Here is an 8,078-nt window from a genome sequence, read left to right on the forward strand (position 1 = left end):
TCATTCAATAATTTGCCCAGTGAATCTTTCAATAACGAAAGTCGAGGCTTGAATTTTTTCTTCAGTTCCCCCAGCTTGAGAAATGCTGACCGTGGACTTGGATACTTACAATGAAAAAGGGCATGCATTCTTAATTTGCTAATAAGGACACACGTAATTATGTCTATATGAAATTAACAGAAGAAGCTGATTAACAACTAGCATTGGTGGTTCAGTGGTAGAATTCTCGCCTGCCACGCGGGAGGCCCGGGTTCGATTCCCGGCCAATGCAACGTTTTATTTATCTTCGTTTCTCCACGGGGGGCAGAAAACATAACTGAAAATCATAAAGGAAAATTCTTTTAAAATGACGTTGGTTACTGTATTTTAGAAATTGCAAAAAGAGATGAAGCAGAATTTTTCTGTAATCCTACAAATATATGCCAACTAGCATGCGTTTGTTTGGTTTTCCAACAATCAGAAACATTTAATCCTGCCCTAACTCTCATAAATTTGGAGGGATTTAAAGCTCCCACATTTGTTTTTCGACCTAAACTAATCTGAGTTTTTTTGGTGAGGAGGGAAGACTAAACCGGTGGTATCTAAAGATTGATCTTAAGGATACGCAACGTGTTATACTCATTTTTTTAGGTTGGAAGATTCTTAGCTTGTGAAGACTGATTGCAAACACCTAAAAATAACAATTGGTTATAACCATTTTCTTAGATCGATTTAAGAAACCAAGAAAAACAACATTTTCAGAAAGGTGCCAAAAATTATTGCTTTGAATATCTGTTTGAAAGCCACCCCCAACGTGTGAGCAGAGTGGCGCAGCGGAAGCGTGCTGGGCCCATAACCCAGAGGTCGATGGATCGAAACCATCCTCTGCTAGGTGTAGTTATTTTTCTGAAATCAGATTTGATAAAAACTGTGCAAATAAATTTGTTGTTGATTCTCTTTCAAAATTCTGCACACCTGTCCTATTTGTGTAAGAATCCTCAACGCCATTTGCCAAATACCGTTTTTCAGTGTCCATCATCGGTAAATTTTAGTCATTAGGTATCTCAAGGGCCACAGAAATTTGTGTGTCTCAATCTCTGCATTTGTATATTATTTAGGGATTAGAGTAAAACCCTTGTAAAGTTTTTACTTTCTTGCTCTCCATACAACTAACATTTCTGTTATCAAAATCTTGATAAATTTCCCACTATGACAGGCTTTCCAGAAAAATGATCAGAAGAAATAAATTTAAGGAATTTTGTAACAGAAAGATATTAATTCTCTTGGGAATATATCCAGGACTCACTTGCAGTCGTGTAGTCGTGGCCGAGTGGTTAAGGCGATGGACTTGAAATCCATTGGGGTTTCCCCGCGCAGGTTCGAATCCTGCCGACTACGGGTGATGTGATAGTTTTGTCAATTAAAAATTGTCTAACAACAACATGAAATGTATTGTTTACTTCAGTTGTTGGTATCTTTCTACATAAAACTGAAGACAATTATTTCTATTCCTTGCAGTAAGCAGATAAAATGTCTTTGGAAAACGTCTTGGGGAAAACCACCTGGTAGCACCGGGAGTTTCTGAGACCTCAGCAAATATGCTGATAATATGCTCAAGGCATATTTTGAGATTGGTTCTTTTTGAATTGTCCTGTTTATATTATTCTTAACCGAAATCCAGCTCACGGCTGACATCCTAACTCTTGCCTGTTTTTAACTTCTGCCTGGGATTCTTCCAAGAATTCGGGTACATCTAGTTTATCAACCGCTCCTTGGAAACCCTTAACAGGGTCACTGTGGGTCGGAACCAACTCGATGGCACTTATTTACTCATGTCACTATTTACTCATGACCACTGATGTTTTGGAATCAATATATGAACCAAATGTCCAGTCTTTCCTACCCTCTGGGGTTTTCTTCTCATCCTACTTTTAGGAGTCCAGAAATGCAGAGAGGAGAATCTTCAAAACTGTTTTCAGATACTGGCTAGATCTTAATGTAAATAAAACAAACAAATATAAAACCCCTGTTTTGCTCTCTAAGCTCACTCTTTCTCAAAATACATGTATACAACATAAATAAGAGTATAGTAAAAATAGCAAAGATTTATCTTTTATTATCCGAGCAATCGATTATCAGGAAAAGCAGATAAAAGAAAAAGAGGAAATAAAAATACGCTAAAAGATAAACATTAAAAACAATAACAACAACCCAACATTGTTACTGCTCTTAGTGCAGTCGATTCGATTTCGACTCATAGCGACCCTGTTTCTGAGGAGCGGCTGGTGAATTCAAAATGTGCGATTCAAACCGACCTTGAGGTCGAGTGCTTATCCTACAGCGCCACACCAGGACTCATAATCCCTAAAATACCAGTAAATTCCTAACATCCCATACTTACTTTTGTTTTTCTTGTTGTGTTTTCCAAATGTATACAGGACCTAAGAGATTTGCAATTTTGCTCTATAAATCCAGATTGTTGTTATTGTTAAAAGCCTTCGAGTCGGTTCATAAATCCTGATTAGGAATTCAGTAAAGACACAGTTCTGATTTCGCAAGAATGCGGGTTCTCAAATGCCCGGCTGTCAGATAAAAACAATGTCAAGCAAAGGGGTGAGTTCTGTTTCGGTTTCTCTCGGGATTGAGCAATTCTACGCTTTCTCGGATTTCAAAGAATTTTGAAACATTCTTTGGAGAACACTCCAATTTGGCGTATCTGACACACTAAATGCACTGACAAAAGCTTGCTAGTGAGAAGCAAAACTGCCGGCCCCATGGTGTAATGGTTAGCACTCTGGACTTTGAATCCAACGATCCGAGTTCAAATCTCGGTGGGACCTTGATCGCTTTTGGTGTCTTTCTTGTTTCTCTTACCACGGAGAAGACAAATACCCACCCCTTGTGAGCCTAACCGCTCCATCCCCTGATCAGCAACCAAAGTGCCCTGCAGAATAGCATTCCTTAGGCAGTCTTCTGGAACTCCACAACTCTTTCTTCTGCTACACCATTTCGTTTAACGTCAGGTTTTCCGTTTTTCGTCCAGAGTCCCTCAATTCCTGGATGCTTAAAGTTTTAAATTTCGTAACCACCGCTCAATCTTTCCTTTTTTAAAGACTACTCAATGAGTTCGGTCAGCTTTTTACCATGAGCTCGGTTCAAAACAGTTCATAACGCATGTGAGTTTCAGTTGTAGGTAATTGTCATATTCGTCTCGGAAACTCTGTTTTAAATAGAAGTTTCATTAATATTTCCGAACAGAATGAAATCCTCTAAATTTTGTATGCAGAGATATAACATGGGCAAAATTCACATGGAGGCCCCATGGTGTAATGGTTAGCACTCTGGACTTTGAATCCAGCGATCCGAGTTCAAATCTCGGTGGGACCTCGTTTGGTTTTGGTTGACCTGTCTCTATTCCTCTCTTTAATCACCAACACATCGTGGTGTGTGTGAAACATCGCACTTGATTCTTGGACACGACGTGCCCTCATCCTTATAGATTATCATTTTCTCTTAACACCATATTTGCCTTGCTTCCTGAAACTAGTCAGATCTTTTAAATTTATTTCTGTGTCCAGAGTGCTCCAGGTGCCCAGGAGTTGGTGTGTCAATTCTTTTCTGAGACCTACTCAAAATGTACAGGACCGCAACGTCGGTTTGAACCCCAAGGTCGGTGATTCAAACTCACCAGCAGCGCCTCGGAAACCCTATACAGGGTCTCGAAGAGTTGGAACTGACTCGATGGCACTCAACAACAGCAATTAAATAATATACATAAGAATTGCAGCCACTTTTCACCTTTTCTAACTAACCACCTTTTCACCAATGTATAACCCATGGTATATGGTTAACACCCTGAGCTCTGAAAGCAACTATTTGAGTTCAAATCTCTGTGGGACATCAGCAGCTTCTCAGCGATTATCCTCTGGGGCTCTCCTAAATCGTTGGTCCACCTGGTTGTGCACTAGGCAAGCGCTCTAATGATTCCCACCAGAGCTTCTATCTTCTGTTAGCATTTGGCCCCTAACGACGACGACGACGACGACGACTACTATTATCTTGTAGGGAGTCCTGATGTGGCGCTTTAGGTTAATGCGCCAGACTGCAAAACAGTTTGAACTGCAAGGTCGGCATTATATGGTCGCTATGAGTCGGCAGTTCAAACTCACTAGTTCAAACTCACTAGCTCAAGCTCACCAGAGGGAAATCCCGTATAGGGTAGCTATGAGTCGGAACCTACTCCAAGGCACATAACGAGAACAAGAGTTCCAATATGACCATTTTGATGTGGTGTACATCAAAGAGAGAAGAATTATTTGGGGGTAGAATTGTTATTGTTGTGAAGTGCCCTCAAGTCAGTTCCGACCCATAGCGACCCTGTATAGGGTTTCCGAAGAGCAGCTGGTGCGCTTGAACCGCCGACCTTGTAGTTCAGACGGCTTTTCAGTCTGGCGCATTAACCCACAGCGACATACGAGGACTCCAGAGAGATGGAAATACCGCCTTCAGAAGTGTATGGGCCTGCTGTTGTTAGGCACCATTGAGTTGATTCCGACCTATAGCGACCCCATGCACAACAGAAGGAAACATTACCTGGTAATGTATCATTCTCACTTGAGCCCATTGCTGCTGTCACTATTCCAATCCATCTTGTTGGGGGTTTCCTTCTTTTTTGCTGACCCTCCACTTTACCAAGTATGATGTCCTCCAAGGACTGGTCTCTCCTAATAATATGTCCAAAATGTGAGAGATTTGTCTGGTCATCTTGGTTTCTAAGGAGCATTCTGGTTGTATTTCTTCCAACAAATGTGTTTGTTCTTCTGGCAGTTCATGATACTTTTAATATTCTTCTCCAACACCAGACTCAAAGGCATCAATTCTTCTATGGTCTTCCTTATTTATTGTCCATAAAAGAGCAGCCTATTGGTCAGATAGAGATTTGTGGAACCCTCAAGGCTATAGTCTTCAGTCATTCTTCAGGTCTGGAACTGAACTCAATGTATTACTCAACAGTTAACAGCAGACAGGTCTATATGGGTAGGTACACTGGGGAGGTATGCACACCTTAGAATAATCAAACACTTGCCATCAAAAGGGCAGTATTTACCCAAGGACAAAGTTCAGAAGGGCTAGGAAAGTAGGAGGAATGAAAATAGGAAACACAAGGAGCAAGTGAAATAAGTGATGCTACATTGCAGGGACTACAATCAATGACATGACACAAAATCTGTATGAATTGTTGAACGGGAGTATGATCTGGTTTGAAACCTTCACCTAATTCATAATAAAAAAGGTAGAAAAAAAGTAGATGACATATCCACAGGTTTCAGGGATTAGAAAGTGGAGACATTTTGGAGCTATTATTTAGCCTATTATCATTTATTGTTAAATACCATTGAGTCAGATTCAGAGAGACCCTGTACAGGGTTTCCTAGAAGCAGCTGGTGGGTTTGAACCTTCAACTTCGTACTTATCCTACAGTGCCAAATACATATCTATTAATGTTTAGGATTAAGCAAGGTATGACTCCCCCCACCCCAAAGATAATGTATTCAATCTGAGAAAACACACATTTTTCAATAGAGAGACACTTATACAAGTGGGTAATGATTAGTATCAGGACAGATCTGGTAATTTTATAGTAACCACAACCAAACCCATCTTATGTTTTTACCCTCTCAATTATATTCCCTTCTAGTCAGAGTATTATATAATAGTCCAGTATTTTCTGGACCATCTGGCCAGTCTGAGTGTATTAATTAGCTTTTGTTGTATAATAAATTACAAAATTTAGCAGTTAAAAACAACACACATTTATTGTCTCACAGTTTCTGTGGGTCAGAAATTCAGGCACAGTTTAGATGGGCCTTCTACTTCTGGATCTTTCAGCGTAACTGGTAAGGTTCCACTTCCTAGCGCATATGATTGTTGACAGGATTTAGTACTCAGAGGTTGTTGGGCTGAGTTCCTGTGTTATTTGCTGACTATTGACTGGGGGCCAGCCTCAGTTCCTTGCTACATGGGCCTTACCAACAAGGCTGCTTACTTCCATCAAAGCATGTAAACCAAGAAGGCAACAGGGGAAATTTTTTGGTAAAATGGAAATCACAAACCTTTCTAATCTAACATGGAAGTGGTATCTCGTCACCTTAGTTAAAAGCAACCTACACTCAAGAAGAGGAGCTTATACTAAAAGTCTGTCCACCACACAGGGTTTTAAAGACCATAGGGACTCTAAGGCAGAATGAACCCTTTCTAGCTCTATCCCAAGTGGTCTGATTGCTACTTTACAGGTAACTTCTTTTGCTTACTCAGGACATGCTGTATTATACAGATGCTGTATTATAAATACAAGAGCAACTCTTTATATTTTCCAGTTGATAAAATTACTTCTAGGTCTGAACCTCAACTTTTTCTTTTTTTTTTTTTTTAGTTTTCTTTTCTGTTTCTTTCTTTAAAATTAAACCAGCAATTGGCTTGCAGAATTCACCCTTTGTTTGTTTAAATTATTATATATCCCTGAGTGTTTTTGTGTACAAAAGAAAAGAAAAAGCAAAGGGAATAGAAGCAAATACTGTTAACTGGTAAAGCATGGAGAGGATTGCAATGAAACAAAATATGATAGCTTGAATGTAAAATGATGTTCTCCCATGTAAACTATCACTCAATTCAAAATAAAAGATTTAAAAAAATTTAAACCAGCATTGAATAGCTTGCGTGTTGATGTTTTAATATCACTCTCGAACAAATGAGTCAGAATCTCTAGGGATAAGGTCCTGACAGAGGTATTTTTAAAAAGTTCCCCATGGGTTCAAATGCACAGCATGACATGAGAACTATTGAGCTAATATGTGCCTGACTGCCCTATTCAGTTTGCAAGGCACCATTGTAAGGCATTTACCACCTTCTGAAATATACTGTGCTTTTTACATTGTGTATTGACTATCTCTTCTGGGAATTTTGTGTGTGCTCTATATTGCTGTACCTAGACCAGAGTCTGGCACTGGGATGGTTAATTTTATGTGTTGACTTTGCTAGGCTAATGGAGCCCAGTTTTTAGCCAAACATTAGAATTAAGCCAAAAATAGAATTTAAAGATAATGTAATTTTTCCATGACATTAGTGTAGTGCTGTTATGTAGTAGTTCATTTTATGTGCTTTAATCAGTTGGCCTTTCATATAACTTGAGTAGGCTTTAATCAATTAGTTGAAGGTTTGTTTTTTGTTTTAAATAAAGAAGGAGCTTCCCTTGAATATATTGTGCTTACAGAATATATATATGTCGGGGTCTGCCCTCGACATAGTTGTCACGAGTGTTTGGTTCACGAGGAGGGGAGATCCAGCGGTGATAGGGATAGCGAAAGAATACACAGACAAACAGAAGAAGGGAGACAATGAGGCACCCCAAAGCCAGGGTGGATACATCACTGGTGGGCATGCTTGGGACTACAGGCATCATGGCCTCTGCAGGCAGCAACTCACTGCCCTGCAATCTTTACTGCATGCCTTCCAACCCGTAATGCACCGCAATCTTTACTCCATGCCTTCCAACAAGTAATGCACACCTGGGGAGGCCCGCGCCTCTGCTTTATTTAGGGGAGGAGCTTCACACCAAGCTGGGAGGGATCTTTACAGAAGAAGAATGGTATTATTCAGACAAGACAATCTTTAAGATAAGTTAAGCCAGTAAACCTTACTTAAACCAATATTCCTTTCTTCCTTACTGGGTTTAACCTTCACTTGGATCAAACTGATTGAACCCAGGGTGGTCCGAGGACGTTGTCCCCATTGTCCTTAATCCCATATTCCCAGAATTTACCGCTCCACCCCAAGTGAATATACCGGGCAGTTCCTCTCCAGAGCCTCCCTGCTTAATCCCAGTAAACCTGTCCTTTTTCGTCCTCTGAGGAAGTTTTACTGCCTTGGTTCTAGGGGGAAAATCTTGACCTTAGAAACTTAGGGGAATATTGCATTTCTCTGTGGACATCCAGGGCTCATGTTTGGAATTAAATAAATATGACTAAACAATTTGATGAAAAACAATTTGCTATTAACTGCCAAGTGGCTTCATTTGTTACACTCGGGCCTATAGGGCCTTG

The 8,078-nt window shown here is 40.1% G+C and overlaps 5 non-coding genes across 5 annotated transcripts; all 5 read left to right on the top strand.

Moving 5' to 3' along the window:
- The first annotated feature begins 200 nt into the window (after nucleotides 1-200).
- On the top strand, nucleotides 201-271 carry TRNAG-GCC. Its single transcript has one exon. It is a non-coding gene; the product is annotated as a tRNA-Gly (tRNA).
- Nucleotides 272-798: 527 nt separating this feature from the next.
- On the top strand, nucleotides 799-870 carry TRNAM-CAU. Its single transcript has one exon. It is a non-coding gene; the product is annotated as a tRNA-Met (tRNA).
- A 425-nt stretch (nucleotides 871-1,295) lies between these two features.
- Nucleotides 1,296-1,377, top strand: TRNAS-UGA. The gene has a single exon. It is a non-coding gene; the product is annotated as a tRNA-Ser (tRNA).
- Nucleotides 1,378-2,747: 1,370 nt separating this feature from the next.
- Nucleotides 2,748-2,819, top strand: TRNAQ-UUG. Its single transcript has one exon. It is a non-coding gene; the product is annotated as a tRNA-Gln (tRNA).
- Nucleotides 2,820-3,294: 475 nt separating this feature from the next.
- Nucleotides 3,295-3,366, top strand: TRNAQ-UUG. Its single transcript has one exon. It is a non-coding gene; the product is annotated as a tRNA-Gln (tRNA).
- Nucleotides 3,367-8,078: the final 4,712 nt, after the last annotated feature.

This window comes from Chrysochloris asiatica, unplaced genomic scaffold (genome assembly GCF_000296735.1).
Source record: "Chrysochloris asiatica unplaced genomic scaffold, ChrAsi1.0 scaffold00213, whole genome shotgun sequence".
NCBI classification, from domain to species: Eukaryota; Metazoa; Chordata; class Mammalia; order Afrosoricida; family Chrysochloridae; genus Chrysochloris; species Chrysochloris asiatica.